At 42.0% G+C, this 17,826-nt stretch overlaps 1 protein-coding gene across 1 annotated transcript in view; it reads left to right on the top strand.

Annotated features, from left to right (window-relative positions):
• Positions 1-10,920: 10,920 nt before the first annotated feature.
• The window catches only part of IL4R (interleukin 4 receptor), a 66,538-nt gene continuing 59,632 nt past the window's right edge, over positions 10,921-17,826 (top strand). The window contains exon 1 of the mRNA XM_043979688.1: positions 10,921-11,052. The gene's annotated coding sequence lies outside the window, so the exon portion shown is untranslated. The remainder of the gene's footprint in view (positions 11,053-17,826) is intronic.

Here is a 17,826-nt window from a genome sequence, read left to right as displayed (position 1 = left end):
AGATTCAGAACTAGACTAGTAATCCAATCTGACTGGTTCACTTTCCAGTACACCCACTATCTGCCCCTCATCAGCTTAACAGCCTTTTTATTTAGAATCACAGAATTTAAAGTTGGGCGGGCACAGTGGTTCAAATAGAAAAAGGGGCCACTAAACCACAATACACTATTATGTGATTATTGCCTTTTTATTTATTTGTTAAAATATTCTCACAATGGCATTTTAATCTAGTTCAGCCCCCAGTCCTACACTGAGTGTTTGGACACCTCTGGCTTAACGCAACCATCATTTCACAGAGCAGAAACTGTGGCACTGAAGTGTTAACCCTGTGACTTGTCCAAGGTCACAGAGGTAAGTGGCAGAGTCAAGATTCTCACTTAGATTGCATACAGCTCTGATTCTTTTACCTATTAACTTAATTTTGTCTTTTACCACTTTCCCTCATTGCTAGTAAAACTGCCAAAATCCACCTCTGTCTTGAGAGCCTCAAGATTATCAAGGCTATTGGGCTTAGGCTGAAGTTACAAAGACCTGAGTGCAGTGCATGGAAAGGGAAAACTATACAAGGTAAGTAAGACTCCCCTAGCAGCCTATGCCAAGTCTTCATCTTTAGAGGGAGCTGGTGACTTTTGTTAGACATCCCCAATACTTGCACCCAGGGGCTGATCAATAAGTATTAAAAGAATAGTTTATTTGGGGCATTTGCCCCTTCTTTTACCATAGGCCATATGGTACTTTTTTAATTTAATTTTTTTCAAGTATTTATTGTTCACATTCAATATCATCTTCTAAATATTTTTAAATATTCTTGTGTCATCTGATAATACAGTAGAAACAAAATGCCAGAGGTATAAGGAACCTTAAAATATAGAACATAGGATGTTAGAGCTGGAACCTTAGAACATAGAATATCAGATGGGGAGAGAGGAATGTAGCTTAGAGAAAAAACCTAATACAACCCTTCATTTTATAGATGATGGAACTGGGCCTATTTAACTCTATTCTCATGTTCTTTGGAAATGTTCCTATGCCCTGGACTTTTCATTTTTTTTTCTCCATAAGCTTTTTCACTCACTTCCTCATATTTGTGTTTAACTACTATTGTTATTATAAAAACATATTTACAACCTTTCCCTATATATGTATAAGATCTGCCTCAAAAACTTCCACTATCATATTGATGGTGGGACCTTAATTTTCCGATGAGGAGATTGAGAGGAAAGGGAGGGGGAATCTTCTCTTCTAGAAATATGTTTCTAATACTGGAAATTCTACTAAAGTATTTGAGTCAAAGCTGTAAATCATTCTTATTCAAATCCAGGAAAGGTAATGCGATGTGGAAAGAGCACCAGCCTTAGAGTCAGCTAACCTGGGCTCACGTCTTACCTCTGACATTCTGTAGCTATGGGACTATAAGAGAATCACAGTCTCAGCCTGTTTCCTCATTATTTGAGAGATTGCAGTGTATCAGTGAGGATACTAGAATAGGAGCTATGGCAGAAGGATACCTTAGGTTTTTCCTCTGTAAAATGGCACATCCACCCTCCTGGATTATTCTAAAGAACGTGCTTTTTAAACTTTAAAAGTACTATATGATATATTAGCAATTAATATCTGTCACTGCCCCCAATACCCTCAATGGATCTGTGATCTATTCAATGTGGATACTCCTTCCAAGGACACTGGTTACAAACCATCCATACCTGAAGTGCAGCTCTTGTTGGTATCATCCTCAAAATCCTCCTAAGGATTCATGCAATATGCTGGAGACCTTCTGAGCATTCATTTGATAATGTATGGATACAAATAAATATAATACACATATGATCCTAAGAACAGCTAGGTGGTGCAAGTAGAGAAAATGTAAACCCTGGAGTCAGGAAGACTCATCTTCTTGAGTTCAAATCTGGCCTCAGTACCTACTAGCTATGTGACCCTGGGCAAGTCCCTTAACACTGTTTGTCTTAGTTTCCTTATCTGTAAAATGAGCTGGAAAAGGAAATGGCAAACCACTCCAGTACTTTTGCCAAGAAAATTCCAAATGGGAGTCATGAAGAGATGGACATGACTGAAAAATGACTAAGCACCAACAACCAAACAAAAGAAAGTGGTCACAATCAGATCTTCATTCTTCTCTCATTGCTAGCATCCTATCCCCCCCCCAAAAAAAACAAAAAAAACCCCAAAACAACTAATTAGGCAGCTAGTAGAACTGAACAAATTATAATTAGTTCTTGAAGCACTGAATTTGGAATAAGAAGATACCACTGGGGGCTGCTAGGTGGCGCAATGGATGGAGCACCTGCCCTGGAGTCAGGAGTACCTGAGTTCAAATCCGGCCTCAGACACTTAACACTTACTGGCTGTGTGACCCTGGGCAAGTCACTTAACCCCAACTGCCTCACTAAAAAAAAAAAAAAAAAAAAAAAGATACCACTGGCCACAAGCTTTTCTGTGACCTTGAGTAAATTATTTTCCCTCCTTGGGCTTCAGTACACTCCACTAAAAAATGGAGATAATCTCAGCTATGCTTATCTCACAGGACTGCTGTGAGAATTACAAGAAAATAAATGTAAAAGCACCCTGAAAATTATAAAGTTCTATAGACATGTAAGGGAGTATAACATTAATAAAATATGTTTAGTTAAATTTATAAGTATTTGAACTGGGAAATTTTACTACTCATGAATGAACTCCCTATTGCTTTTAGAATAAATACATACACACACACACACACACACACACACACACACATATGAAACACATATAAATACAAAATACATGGGGGCAGCTAGGTGGTGCAGTAGATAAAGCACCGGCCCTAGATTCAGGACAACCTGAGTTCAAATCCAGTCTCAGACACTTGACACTTATTAGTTGTGTGGCTCTGGGCAAGTCACTTAATCCTCATTGCCCCACAAAAAAACAAAAACAAACAAACAAAACCCCCCAAAATACAGCTTCCTGTTGCTTCTGGAATAAATACAAATTATTCTTCTTGGCATTCAAAGCCTTTCACAATCCAACTCCAAGCTTTCCTTACTGATTTAACATTTTTTATCCTTAATTTACTATACACCCAGCCAAACCATCCTTCTTGCTTGCTATTCTCCATACTAGGCATTCCATCTCTCACTTCTCTGCTTTTCCATAGGCTGCTTCCCATGCTTGATATGTCCTTTCCTCACCTCTGAATATCAGTAGCCTTGGCTTTCTTTAAGGCCTACATCTTATACCAACTTCTATGGGAAATCTTTTCTGATCCCTCTAGTTGTTAGTCTCATCTCTCTCCTCAAATAGTAATGGACATACTTATCTATTTACATATTATATCTACCCAGTAAAATATAAGCTCTTTGAGGACAGGGGCTGTTTTTTATTTTTTCTTGTATCCCCAGGACCTTACTGAATGCCTCAGACACAGTAGGTGTTTGATAAATGCTTGTTGGATTAGGAACAGATTGGGTGTAGACCACAAAAGTTATGAACTATCATACAGAGCACCAAAAACTCATCGGGACTACTTGCCTCTTCACCCCCCCCATTGTGCAGATAAGGAAACTGAGGCCCAGAGAAGAAAATGCCCTTACTCAAGTTTCACATAAATGCTGGAGCCAATACTGAAACGAGCCCAGAATCCCAACTCAGTATACTTAGAGAATTTTAGAGAATCTTAGAGAATCCTATAGAATCCCAACTCAAATTTCAAATCTCTTACCCTTGGTTTTTTTTTGTTGTTGTTGTTGTTGTTTTTTGTTGTTGTTGTTTTTGCAGGGCAATGAGGGTTAAGTGACTTGGCCAAGGTCACACAGCTAGTAAGTGTCCAAGTGTCCCTGAGGTCGGATTTGAACTCAGGTCCTCCTGAATCCAGGGCCAATGCTTTATCCACTGGGCCACCTAGCTGCCCCAAATATGAGTTCTTCTGCTTAACATTCTTTTTGTTTTGTTTTGTTTTGGTTTTTTGTTTGTTTGGTTTTTTGTAGGGCAATGAGGGTTGCCCAGGGTCACACAGCTAGTTAAGTGTCTGAGGCTGGATTTGAACTCAGGTACTCCTGAATCCAAGACCAGTGCTTTATCCACTGCACCACCTAGCTGCCCCATCTTACCCTTGTATTATGGTACATTTTTATGGGTTTGAGAATTCAAAAGTTTTTTTTTAAAGTTATCCTATTCATGGGCCTATAAAAGCTTAATTACTGCACAAAGATCACTGCAGTGTAATATTTATATTCCACTTGCTTTCTAGACAACTTGAGATGACTTTCCAAAATTAAGAGCTAATCTGCATATAACAGAATTACATATATATGTGTGTATATATACATTTGTATACATATGTGTATATGTATGTGTATACATATACATACATACATATATAAAATTTCAAGATAAAAAATCCTTTCCTCACAACAACCCAATCGTGAGGTAAGCAGGTCAAATATCACTGTTTTGTAAGAGGGGTGGTTCGAAGCTCAGGTGGTAAAGAGACTCACTCGTGGTCACAAAGCTAAGAAGGGCCAGGCTTGGAAACTAAACCTGATTTCTCCTGGTTCCAAATCCATCAACCTCTCCAGACAACTCCATGCCTCAATGCATTTCTCTTTCACTGGGCAACTAGGTGGTCCAGTGGGTAGGGTTATGCCTGGAGACAGAAGAGACCCAAATTCAAATCTGGGCTCTGATACTTACTAGCTGTGTGATCCTGTAAACCTCTGTCAGCCTACCTCGTCTTCCTTATATGTAAAATGGAGATAATAATAGGACCTACCCCACCCCCAGCAAAGGTTATCTTGAGATAATATTTGTAAAGTGCTTGGCACAGTCCCAGGCAGAGTTGTTGTTGTTTGGTCATTCCCCACTGTTTGTTACCCCATTTGGAGTTTTCTTGGCCATGATACTGGAGTGGTTTGTTATTTCCTTTTCCATCTCATTTGTGTGACCCTGGTCACACAGCTAGTCAGTGTCTGAGGCCAGATTTAAATTCACAGAAAAGAGTCGTCCTGACTTCAGACCCAGCACTCTATGCACTTTGCCACCTAGCTGCCCATATCTAGTGCCTGCCAGTTACCTCACCCCATGATACCAATTTGCATAGGAAATAGCAGTTACCAAACATTTTGGCAGAAATCAATTAATGCCTACTTTGGGGCACCTATTTTGGCACTAAGATGTCTATCACTGAAGATTCAAAGAAAAATGGATTGAGTCAGGGCAGCTAGGTGGCGCAGTGGATAGAGCACCAGCCCTAGATTTAGGAGTACCTGAGTTTTCAAATCCGGCCTCAGACACTTGACACTTACTAGCTGTGTGACCCTGGGCAAGTCACTTAACCCTCATTGCCCTGCCCCCCCCCCAAGAAGGATTGAGTCACATAGTTTCATCACCAAAAGGAAAAAACAAATTGGTCTGCATTATGGGTCTTTGTAGACTTGCCAATCTAATTAGTTCTGTGTTCCAGACAGATGCAAATGAGTGGAACAGAAGAGCCTTAAGTGAGCTTCCTGGTTCTGCAGTATCTGTCCAGTAGGGCATAGGGCTTTGTGTTTGACCCAAGGCAGCTTTGATGCACCTCAGAGCAGAGGAAAGGCAGGAATAGCTGACAGTCTAGAGACCTGGGAACCAGACTCCATTATGCTCCTACCTCCTCTGAGGTCTTCAGTTTCTTGACCTGTAAGATGAAGGCCTATGAACAAGATAGTCCTAAAGTCCTTCCAGTTATAAAATTCTAAGTTTCTTTTTTCTGGTTATCCCAGCAGTACTTAGACAACGAAGGAGGATTATCTGGCATTGAGAGAAACAGATCATGCTCTGGTGTTTTTCAGATCAGTTAATGAAAATATCAAAATCATAAGAAGTCTGTGTCCTTACCTTGACTGCTAAAATCTTCCTTAGTACCCTTAAAGATTGGCTAATAGAACGCGACATGGTATATATTAGAAGAAACACTAACCCTAGTGCCTGGAAACATAGGATTAAATCCTGGTCTATTCTTACTATCTGTGTAACGTAGGGCAAGCTACTTAAACTCTCTATGCCTCATTTTCTTTACCTGTAAAACAGAGAGAATGATACCTGTATTACCTGTCTCACACATTTATAGTTGTTTCTGAACCAATACAATTGAGAGCTGATGCCGATAGTCCCATGATACAGGATGGAAGCTGAAAAATATGAGTTCTTTAAGGGTTACCCTAAGTTCGAAGGGCTTGTCAGGAGACAAGAGAAGATAGGTATACCTCTGTGCTGCTGGTCAGCAGCTACAGGAGGGTAGTAGGGTCAAACAGAGGTGAACAGGAAGGAACAGCAGTTAGGACTCCTCACATCTGGCCTGAGTGCCGTCTTCCTCTCTGTAGTGGTCTCCCATGACTTGAATGGGGGCAAATGAATTGAGATTCTTTGAATTTCATGGCTTGTTGTCATGAAAGAAGATTGGGCCCTGGTCTGAAGAGGATAATTCAGGCTGATAGAAGATGCCCACACTCTATTTGTTGCTTTTTTTTCCCCCACTTCTAATATTGTGCTGTGTATTTCATTTCTAATTATATCTTTGTTAATGACCTCAAATGAAATGCTAGGGGTGGGACAAGGGGAATGACCCAAGAATCTGATTGGATAAATCTACACAAAATCCCCAGAATACTAGAAAGAATCTGGACTACTGTATATGAGGTGTAACCACAGCAGGCACCTTACAGCATTTAAAAGAATCCAGAAGCTGTGGCTGATAACATAGAGCATCCTCTGGTGTCGGGTGGTACATATGACATATGGGGTGAGTGACACCACAAACCCTGGTCCCTGCAACTAATTGGGATCAGGCACTATCTACAACATGCCTCCTCAGTGCCTCTCATCTTCCCAAATGTTGTTTCTCTAGACTTTTTTTTTGTGGGGGGTGGGACAATGGGGGTTAAGTGACTTGCCCAGGGTCACACAGCTAGTAAGTGTCAAGTGTCTGAGGCCGGATTTGAACTCAGGAACTCCTGAATCCAGGGCCGGTGCTTTATCCACTGCACCACCTAGGTGCCCCTCTCTAGACTTTTATAAACTACCTATGGGCAGCCACAGAGTAGGAGAAAGGCTGTTGCCTCTCTACCCCACAGATGAATTTGTCCTGTCTTCAAGGTTGTGGTAACTGGGAGAAATGGGGTGTGATCTCAGGGAAGGGAGCCAGGAATAATGAAAAAAAGCAAGTAGTCAGATAAAGGAGTTAGGAATCAGAACTCACTCCTTATGGTCAATCTAATAGGAAGATATGGATGAATGCTTATATAACAATAACACAGAATAGTACATGGTAAATGCATGAGAGCTACAAAATTCTATACAAATCCAAGGTCATTACTACCAGGGGAAACAATGAAAAACTTTATGAAAGAGCTGACAATTGAGTTGTATTCTAGGTTTAAAGCTGGAGAGAACTTGGAAATCATCTTTCCCAACACTAGAGAGGGGTAGGGTTTTCTGACTCTCCCAAGTCAGTGTCATTTTCACTATATCAAGTTGGCCTTTAAAGTATGAGTAGGAATTCATTAGGTGAAGAGGAGGGAAAGTAGAGACTAGTCATAGAATGTGGGTGGCTCTGACTCGACAAGGAGGAAGATGGATTTCCAGTTGGCCCAGTCAGGAATGAGAGGACAAGAAAGAAGGCACTTCCTGTAATAGGACAGAATGTCATGTCTTGTGGCAAACTCTGTGTTTCTTTTTTTTTAATCTATAAAAATATTTATTATTTTCTAGTTACATGTAGAGATACGTTCTCAATATTTGTTTCTATAGATTTCTAGTTTCCAAATTTTTCTCCCTCCCTCCCTTCCCTCCCCCCTCCCAAGACAGTAAAGCAATCTGTATATAGGTTATATATGTACAATCACATTAAATACATTTCTGCATTAGTCATGTTGTTAAAGAAGAATCAGAACAAAAGGGATAAACCTCAAAAAAGAAAGAAAAAAAAACAAAAAAAGTAGAAATGGTATGGTTCAACCTGCATCCAGATTCCACAGTTCTTTTTTCTGGATGTGGAGAGCATTTTCTATCATGAGTCCTTTGGAATTATCTTGGATCATTGTATTGCTGAGAAGAGTTAAGTCTATCACAGTTGATCATCACACAATATTGTTGATACTGTGTACAATGTTCCCCCTGTTCTGCTCATTTCACTCAGCATCAGTTCATGTAAGTCTTCCCAGCAAACGCTGTTTCTGCTGAGCTCTTTAGGTTCTTTCAGTGTGGATGGAGAGATTGGACAGTTGGAATTCTGAAATCGGTATCTGCCCCAGAGGGGCAGTGATTTGCCCTGTGATCAAATATAGCAAGTATCTCAACCGGGATTTTAACCTGTGGTGGTCTCCTTATTCTAAGTTCAGTGCCCTTTCCACTATATCAAACTGTCTTTCAAAACACTATTTTAGGAGTTAGTGGCTCTGGGTTCTAGTCTCACCTTCACCATTCAAAGTATATATGACTCTGAGCAAAGTCACCCTCAATCTCTGAGCTTTTATAAAATGAAAAGATTAAACTAGAGCAGAGCTAGAAAACTAGAATAAGCTGGGGGAAAAACCCATCTAATCCAGCTGCTTGATCTTATAGAAGGATAAATTGAGACCCAAGGAAGTAAAGAGATTTTCCCAGAAATAGCAGAACAAGGCTAATTCTCTGTCCTTGGCAATCCTTGGCAATGTCCTATGAAATATATTTGAGGAACATGTGTACAGTGAAGGAAGAGGATAGCAAAAAGCAAAAGGGATAATGTGGGATAATATACAGCACACTAGGTATGGAATAAGATGACCCAGAAACTAATCATAGCTCTACCACTAACCAGCTCTCTGCTACTCATCAACAGTCCTACTTGTTTCACCACCATGTCTCAATCTCTAACTTCAAGTATATCCTCTAACTTTCTTTACACTCTCTTGGTGATGATCTCATGAGCTTCTATGGAATTAATTATCATTTCCATATACCTGGCCCTACTCTCCCTCCTGAACTTTAGTCCTGCATCTCAAATATCCAAAACCACAACTTAGTGCCTTTTCACCCAAACTATTCCTTCTTCTTAACTTTCCTTTAGCTGTTGAGGGCACTACGAGAGTCATGAAGCCTGACACATTTTTTGTTGTTGTTGTCTTTCAGTTTCAGTAGTGTCCTACTCTTTGTGTCCCTATCTGGGGATTTCTTGGCAAAGACATCAGAGTAGTTTGCCATTTCTTTCTCTGGCTCATTCCACAGATGAGGAAATTGAGGCAAACAGGGTTAAGTGACTTGCCCAGGGTCACACAGCTAGTAAATGTCTGAGGCCAGATTTAAACTCAGGAAGATGAATCTTCCTGACTTATCCTTAATAAATGATTTGTGGTTGCTTGATGAATACTTTCCTCTTTCTTTTCTCTCACCATTGATATCTAATCAGTTGCCATCTGTTCTCCAAACTAGGAATGGCACATCCTAGATCTGTGCATTTTTCACAGGTTGTCTCCCATGCTTGTGATGCCCTTCACCTACCAACTAGGCAGCTAGATGGAGCAGTGGACACTTCTTACCTGTGTAACCCTGGGCAAATCACTTAACCGGTTTGCCTCAGTTTCCTCATCTGTCAAGTAATAATAGCATTCTACCTCTCGGGGTTGTCCTGAGGATAAAACGAGATAAAATATGTAGAGTACTTTGTAAAACTTAAAGTGTTACACAAATACGAGCTATTATTACTATTATTATTATTATCCTTTCCTCTTAGAATATGTCCTTGTTTCCTTCAAAGCTTAGGCCAGATGCTACCTCCTTGAGTTGCTTGTGCCTCCCCCTTACCCAACTCTAGAATTTCTGTCTTGTACCTACTTTTGGGGTATTCCTCTTGCTTCCCTCTTTGCAATATAAATCCTCGAGGACAGGGACTCTTTTGGTCTCTATCTCCAGCAATCCAGCACTGTTGTTCCGCACTTAATAAATGCTTGTGGAGTCATTGGGGCATGACACCTTCACTAGCTGAAGCTCAATTTCCTCATCTGAAAAAGGGGGTTTGGACTAATAATAACAGCTAGCATTTAGCTTCAAGACCTGCAAAACGTTTTGCATATTTATTTTCCTGCCCCACCTCCAACGACCCACTACGAGGTAGTTGCTATTGGGGGGGGGCGGGGCAATGAGGGTTAAGTGACTTGCCCAGGGTCACACAGCTAATGTCAAGTGTCTGAGGTCGCATTTGAACTGAGGTCCTCTTGAATCCAGGGCCGGTGCTCTATCCACTGAGCCACCTAGCTGCCCCCGTAGTTGCTATTTTTATCCCAGCTTCACAGATGAGAAACTGAGCTGAGAAAGTTAACCAACTTGCTTAGCCTCGAAGAGCTTGCAAGGGTTTGAGGCAGACGTGAACCTGAGTTCCCCTACTAGAGGTTCAGCGTTCAGTCCCCTGCGCCTCCTAGTTCCTTCTAGCCTGGCGTACTCTAAGGTCCTTTTCATCTTTAAGCCCCCACCCATGCTACGAACTGTGTCAGAGTAAAGGAGCACCTGTCCCGGGAAAGGGAGGAGGGTGAAAAGGCGGCGCCCCAGCCACAAACTTTCTGCCCCGCCCCCTGCCCCATCCCACCCCGACATCCCCAACACCCACCTCCGTTCCCGGCTGCAGTAGTGTCCCAGATCCTAGAAAAAGAGGAAGAGAAAAGCGGGACTGGTGGCCCTCCGTCCCTGGCTGGACTGCGGAGCGGGGGAGGCAGCGTCACTGCTGGGAAGCCGGATGAGCCGAGACCGGGAGGGGGTGGACTCGGCCACTTCATTTGTCCGAGGTAACCGAGTGGGCTGGGCATGCAAATGTGCTCCCCGGGAGCTGCGGTGGAGTTGGGCACAAAGAGGAAGCGCCTTCTCCTCTTGTTTTAAGAAGAGGGGAAAAGGTGTTGGGGGGGGCGGGAGGGAGGCACCGAAAGGTAACAGATGAAGAAAACTTCCCGGCCCTTTGGGTTTCCCGGCTTCCCCGCCTCCTGCCGGCTGCTTGGAAGACGCTATGGGCCGGCGGCAAAGTCCAGCCTTGGGGCTTCCGAGGGAGCTTTGTTAGAGGTGAGTCCTGGGGAACCTTGACCGGGGGTGGGGATGGTAGGGGAAGGGATGGGAATGCGTTTTACTTTTTGTTTTGCTTCTCCATGGGGCCTTAGAATTGTTGGGACAGTGAGTCCTCTCATGCCCCCTTGGAAGAAGGGCACAGTCTTCGGCGCCCCATCCTTGGGACCCTTCTTGAGACAGGCTATTTAGAGGGGATCCCGAGAGGCACGATGGGGACGGGGCAGGCAGCAGTCCCGGAAGCGTGGTAAAGTGACTTGGGGTGAAGGGGGGATTGGGAGCGGGGGTGACCAGCCCGAGAAAGTTCGATCTCGCTCGGCAACCATGATTCTCCAGCCTAGATGATCGTAGGTGTGCATGCGTCCGAGGCATCTCTCTCACACGAGTAGTTGCGACCCCTCGGCCAGCCTTCTTCCCACTAACCCCCACGGCGCCCCAGTTTCTGAGAGCGCGGTTAGCGCAGCAATAACAGTTCAATCCTATTCCTACGTTCCGAAGCATAGACCTGGGGGGAGGGGGGGGTGTTCTGAAATGCCTTACCCGCGTGTGCTCAGGAGTGAAAAGGGGGAGACAGCCTCCAAGGCTAAAAACGGTAACAGCTGGGGCAAAGGCTAACTTTGGCAGTGGCACAGAGTCCCGGACTGCTAGACGAGGTCTTGGAGATCGTCTCCAACCCCTTTATTTTATGAAGGAGAAAACGTGACCAGAGAGGGGAAGGGATTTGCTCTGATCACCCAGCTTGTAAGCAATAGAGCTGGTACTGTCCTGGATTACCCAACTGAGGCTAAAATGATGTCGTTATGGCATAGAAAGTCATGCCTCAGTTGGGTAATGCATAGTCCTCTAGAAAACCTCTAGAAAAAGTGGGATAAAGGTCCCTAGGTTTACATACTAATCTCAAGTGGCTTGAGCATTATCCCCCCTCCCCCATTTTAAAAAACTGAATGTCATTTTTTTCAGTTAAACATTTTTTCCCCTCCTTCCTATTTCCCCTTGGGAACAAAAAAGGAAAAAAAAATCCTTTGTAATTAATATGTGTAGCCAAGCAAAACAAATTCACCTATTGACCAGTTCAAAAATATAGCTCATTCTCCGTATTAAGCCCATCACCTCACTGTGAGGCGATGGATAGTATTCTATATCATTGGTCATTTGGAATCGTGTTGGTCATTACTGATCAGAGTTCTTAAGTCTTTCAACATTTGTTCATTTTTAGTTCAATGTTCTTTTATAGTATAAATTGTTCTGACTCTGCTTACCTTCCTCTGCATCAGTTCCTAGGCTTCTCTGCAAATATGCTGTGGCTTCTTACATCACAATAGTATTCCATTCCATTCATATACTTTATTCAGCTATTTCCCAGTTGATGAGCACCACTTTGGTTTTCTATTCTTTGCCATCCAACAAAAAGAGCAGATATTTTTTGGTATATAGGTTCTTTCCCTTTCTTTGTTGGGATATTGGCCTGGTAATGGTATCACTAATTTGTTCCCAATTTTTTTTTTTCCTGGCTATGATCATAGTTTAAAAAGCACATTTCTGAGGAGTGATTTTGCAACAGGAGAATGAACTGATGTTGGCGATATGCTTCTCCTTGATCTTCTGTAACCTCAGTGTCTTGAGGCCAAGTCCCGTGCTTTTGCCATTCTATAAAAAGCCTCCTTCCCGAAGACCCAATGCATTTTATTGCACTATTAAAATACTAGTAGCTTTATCTTCTGATTAGCAAACTGAAACTCTGAGAGGTGATTTGGCTTGGGCCAAACTGCTGATTGGATTTCAACAGATAACAGAATTGTAAGTCCCAGTTAAACCTTCTAATAAGGCTTTCCTAAGTCTTCCCCAGTCTTAGTGCTTTCCCTCAGAAACCCTCAGTTTATCTTGTATATATCCTGTTTATACATAGTTTTTTGCATATTGTTTCTCCCACTAGATTGTGAGCTCCTTGAAAGTAGGGACGGGTTTTGTTTGTTTATTTGGTTTTGGGTTGTTTTTTTTTTGTCTTTCTTTGTGGTCCCCAGCTTTTGAGAAGTGTCTGGCACATAGTAAGCACTTAAATGCTAATTGATTGACCGGGTCTGTCTCTCATAGATAGGTGTCTCCTAGATAGAACATAAACTCCTTGAGGGCAGTAACTCTTTTATTTTTGTCTTTGTATCTCCAAATACCCAGCATGGTACTTGGCAAATAGGCACTTAACAAATGCTTGTTGATTAATTGACTAAATTTGTGTAAAGCCAAATTCCAAGTCAGAGGCTGCATGACATGGTGGAAAATGTACTGTATTGGGAGTCAGAGGGTGCAGAGCTTTGACTATTAGGTCTATTACTTGCTAACTTTGTGGCATTAATACAAATCCACTTCCCCTCTGTGGGATTCAGTTGTCTCTTCTCTAAAAATGAAAGACACTTGAACTTGATCTTTAAGACCTCCCTCAGCTCTAACATTTTATGAATTTGATAATGGGGCTTGAGAGATAGAAAAAAACACTGGACTTGGACTCAGAGACCTAGTTTTAATTCTCTACCCCTTACTGGCTGAGCAGCCCTGGGCAAATTGCTCACACTTCCTGAACCAGAGGGTGCCTATCGCTAAAGCCGAGATAACAACATTTGCATCCCCTTTCTCGATGGAGTTTTAGAAGAACCTGGTGAAAAATCATGTGCTTTCTCCCAGCTTAAGTACGTGAAAGTGCTTTGTAAACGCTGAGAGCATTATATGGATTCCATTTAATACTAAATTAACTAAATGACTTGATTGGAATCTCAAGTCTTTTAAGTTGTTTCTAAAGTTTTTAAAGGGTACTGGATTCACTTTTTTTTTTTTTTTGGTGAGGCAATCCAGGTTAAGTGACTTGCCCAGGGTCACACAGCTAGTGTCAAGTATCTGAGACTGGATTTGAACTCAGGTCCTCCTGAATCCAGGGCCAGTGCTTTATCCACTGCGCCACCTAGCTGCCCCCCCCTTTTTTTTTTAAGAATGAAGATAATTGTACTTGTATAACCTATATCTGATCACTTACTGCCTCGGGGAGGAGGGAGTAGAGAAAGGGAAGGGGGGATAGAATTTGGAACTTGAAACTTTAAATTAAAATGTTTAATTTTTTTTAAATGAAGATAGGCAAGTATGTGAAATGCTCAAAATTAAATTAAACCAGCATTTATTAAGCACCTTGTGTATGCAGGACACTGTGTTGACGATGGAGGACATAAAGACATAGCCAAAATAGACCCTGTCCTCCAGGACCTTACATTTTACAGATTCATGGAGGAGGTGGGACTTGAAGGAATATAAGGAAGGAATGCCTTCTGGACACAGGGACTGCTGAGGCAGGACCTAAGAGGCCAAGTTCAGGGACTAGCAGATGGTCCAATTTAGCCTAAATCTTTATCTAAGATCCTTTTTCTTTTTTCTTTTTTGGTGAGGCAATGGGGATTAAGTGACTTGTCCAGGGTTACACAGCTAGTAAGTGTCAAGTGTCTGAGGCTGGATTTGAACTCAGCTACCCCTGACTCCAGGGCCGGTGCTCTATCTACTGCACCAACTAGCTGCCCCTAAGGTCCTCATTCTTAGGAATGGAAGATATTTGTTATAAATAATGCTGGACAAGTTGTACTATTTTGGCAGGAAAACACTATGTCTTTTACAGGAAAACACCATGTCCTTTCAGAATCTGTGAATTATCTCTAAAGAGCATAGATTCACAGAATTAGCAGAATTTAGAGATCTCCAAAGCCATTGGCCTCCCTCTCCCTCCCCTCACCTCAACTGTGCTCCCCCCCCCCCAAGAGAAGGCAAGTAACTCACCCTTGGTCTTGCAAGTAGTAAGTAGCAGAATTATAATTCAAACTCAGGTCCCCCAATTTTATCTCCATGACACTCCTAAATAGGAAGGAGTATGATGGGGAAAGGACTCAAATTTTTCTAACTTTGCCTTTTTAAAATGTTCTATTGTTGACTACCTAATAAAAGTCACAATAATACTCAGAGTAACTATAGCATTTAAAACTGGCAAAGGACTCTGAGCTGCTTCTTCAACAAGAAGATAGAATATAAAGGAATATCAACACTAATATAACTTATCTTATTTTTGAAACCACAGAAAGAACCATCCATTTCTAGGAAGAGCTACTTCACAGAAAAACTGAACTGCAAACTAGCAGTATGGGGGGGGGGGGAGGGAAGTGATAGAAAACTGGATCAGAGTAGAGGCAGGTATGTGAAAATCATACCAACCTGGTACCTACTGCAACAAAATGCCTCTCCATAACATCTCCAACAAGTGAGTTGTCCAGCCTCCACTGAGGACTCCCAAGAGGGGAGAACTCATTCCCTCCCAAGGCATCTTCTTCTACTTTAGAATAACTCTCCCTAACATCAAACTTAAATTGACCTTTCTGTGACTTTCATCCATTGTTCTTTGTTGTGTCTTTTGGGTCCCAGCAGAACAAGGTCATTCCGTCTTCCACACGAATCCTTCCTCCTCTTTTCTTTTTTTTTTTTTGGTGAGGCAATTGGGGTTAAGTGACTTGCCCAGGGTCACACAGCTAATAAGTGTTAAGTGTCTGAGGCCGGATTTGAACTCAGGTACTCCTGAATCCAGGGCCTGTGCTCTATCCACTGTGCACCTAGCTGCCCCCTCCTCTTTTCAAATACATGAAGGAAACTATCATGCCTCTTCCACCCCGCTTCCCCAATCTATCATCTCTTTTCCCAGTTCCTTCCTTTGAAACTTTTCCCAATTCTTTCAACTGTTTCTCATGAGACCTTGAGGACCTTTGCCATCTTGGTTACCCGTCTCTGGGTATTCTACAGTGTCATTCCTAAATTGTAGAGCCCAAGGCTGAACATAACATCCCAGATATAGACTGACCAGGACCTCAGCTGGAGATGCTACTTCCTTATACAACCTGTTGCAAGTGCAAACTATGAAGCATACAACCTCTCTGAGCCTCAGTTTCTTTACCTGTAAAATGAGAGAATTGAACTAAATGGCCTCTAAGTTCATCTTCCAGCTTTGGATCTGTAATCTAATTACTTTATGATCTATGTGTGACCTATATAAGTATAAGCTATTATTATTACTTTTTCTCTTCTAGGATGGGATCCTATGACCTATATAAATATAAGCTATTCTTGTCACTTTCCCCCTTTCTATGAAAGACAACTGAATATCCACCATTAGGGCACAAATTAAAAATGTGTTCATTAATATTTACTTTTGGATTATAGGAAATAATAGCAACGTTTAGAGCAAAAGTCACTTCACCTCCTATTTATTTAGGCAATTGGGGAATAGCTAGGTGGTGCAGTAGATAAAGCACGGGCCCTGTATTCAGGAGGACTTGAGTTCAAATCCGGCCTCAGACCCTTGATACATACAAGCTGTGTGACCCTGGGCAAGTCACTTAACCCTCATTGCCTCTCTCACACACACACACACACACACACACACACACACACACACACAAACCAAAACCAAAAAACAACAACAACAAAAGAATTAAAAAGCCTCATTGCTGAAAAGAACCTTAAAGGTTAGCTAGTCCTATACCTCATCATACAAATGAGGAAACTGAGGCCTAGGGGTGGGAAGTAATTTGCATAAGACCACACATCAAGGTTTATCAAGCATTTGAGTTCTCTCCTGACCCAATTTTTGTCCAACCAGGTAAAATGTGCTATTGCACAATCCATTTTTGGATGGAAAAAAAAATCCTAAAGATCCCTGCTCCATTTTCATAATGATGAAAGACACCAAGCATGAGAGAAGCCCTGGAATATGTTTTCTAGTAGGATACACTGGCAAAAGAAATTCCTTAGTACAATGAAAGAATCAGGATGCTGGGGTAATGATCATTTCCTCAGACTAAATCTTGAGGGATTAGTCTAAAATAATTTGTTCCCATGGCAGAAGATCTCGCCTGAGAAATCCCAGAAAACAGACAGCAATCCCTCTGGACTTTTAGAACATTTCTGTTTCTCTCCTACGTGATGAGATCTTTGAATAAATGTCAGAACATGGCCTGAGGTGGATGAACAGCAAGGAAAATTGGTGTTGTAAGCCCTCTTTCAGAAGCTCTCAATGGTATTATTAGCTCACATTTATCTAGTGCTTCACCATTTACCGATGTGCGTTAACTTAGGAGATCCTGGGAGAAACCCAGTTGAGATCAATGGTTAAAGTATTATTTGTTGTCCCCACTTTACAGAATAGGAAACCGAATCTCAGAGAGGGTAAGTGACTGGCCCATAAGTCACACAGCTAGGTAGTTAAAGATCTGAGATTAGAACCCAGGCTGCCAATATTGCTAGGTGAAGTACCTTTTCTGCTTCTCTCGTATGGTGTGGAAGATGGGTTGGAATAAGGAATGCTGCTCTTCTCTCTGGAGTTTTAAAAATGAATAGGAATAGGAACCCTTGTGCCAAAAAAGAACTTTCCATTTGGGGCAGCTAGGTGGCGCAGTGGATAAAGCACCAGCCCTGGATTCAGGAGGACTTGAGTTCAAATGCGGCCTCAGCCACTTGACACTAGCTATGTAACCCTGGGCAAGTCACCTAACCCTCATTGTCCTGCAAAAAAAAAAAAAAAAAAAAAAAGAGTGTTGTGAAGGAAGAGGCTTGTCAAAAGTACTGCACTCTACAAAAGGGTGCTAATAATCGCACTAATTTGCAATTTACAGTGTTATGGTAATGGGCCATCGTAGGTTCAAAGATTGAGAGCTGGAAAGGACCTCAGAAGCCCTCAGGTCCAACATTCTCATTAACCTGAGA

Source organism: Dromiciops gliroides, chromosome 1 (genome assembly GCF_019393635.1).
Source record: "Dromiciops gliroides isolate mDroGli1 chromosome 1, mDroGli1.pri, whole genome shotgun sequence".
In the NCBI taxonomy this organism is placed as follows: Eukaryota; Metazoa; Chordata; class Mammalia; order Microbiotheria; family Microbiotheriidae; genus Dromiciops; species Dromiciops gliroides.
Note: the sequence above shows the minus strand (reverse complement) of the source record. Positions and strands in the feature narration are given on the sequence as shown.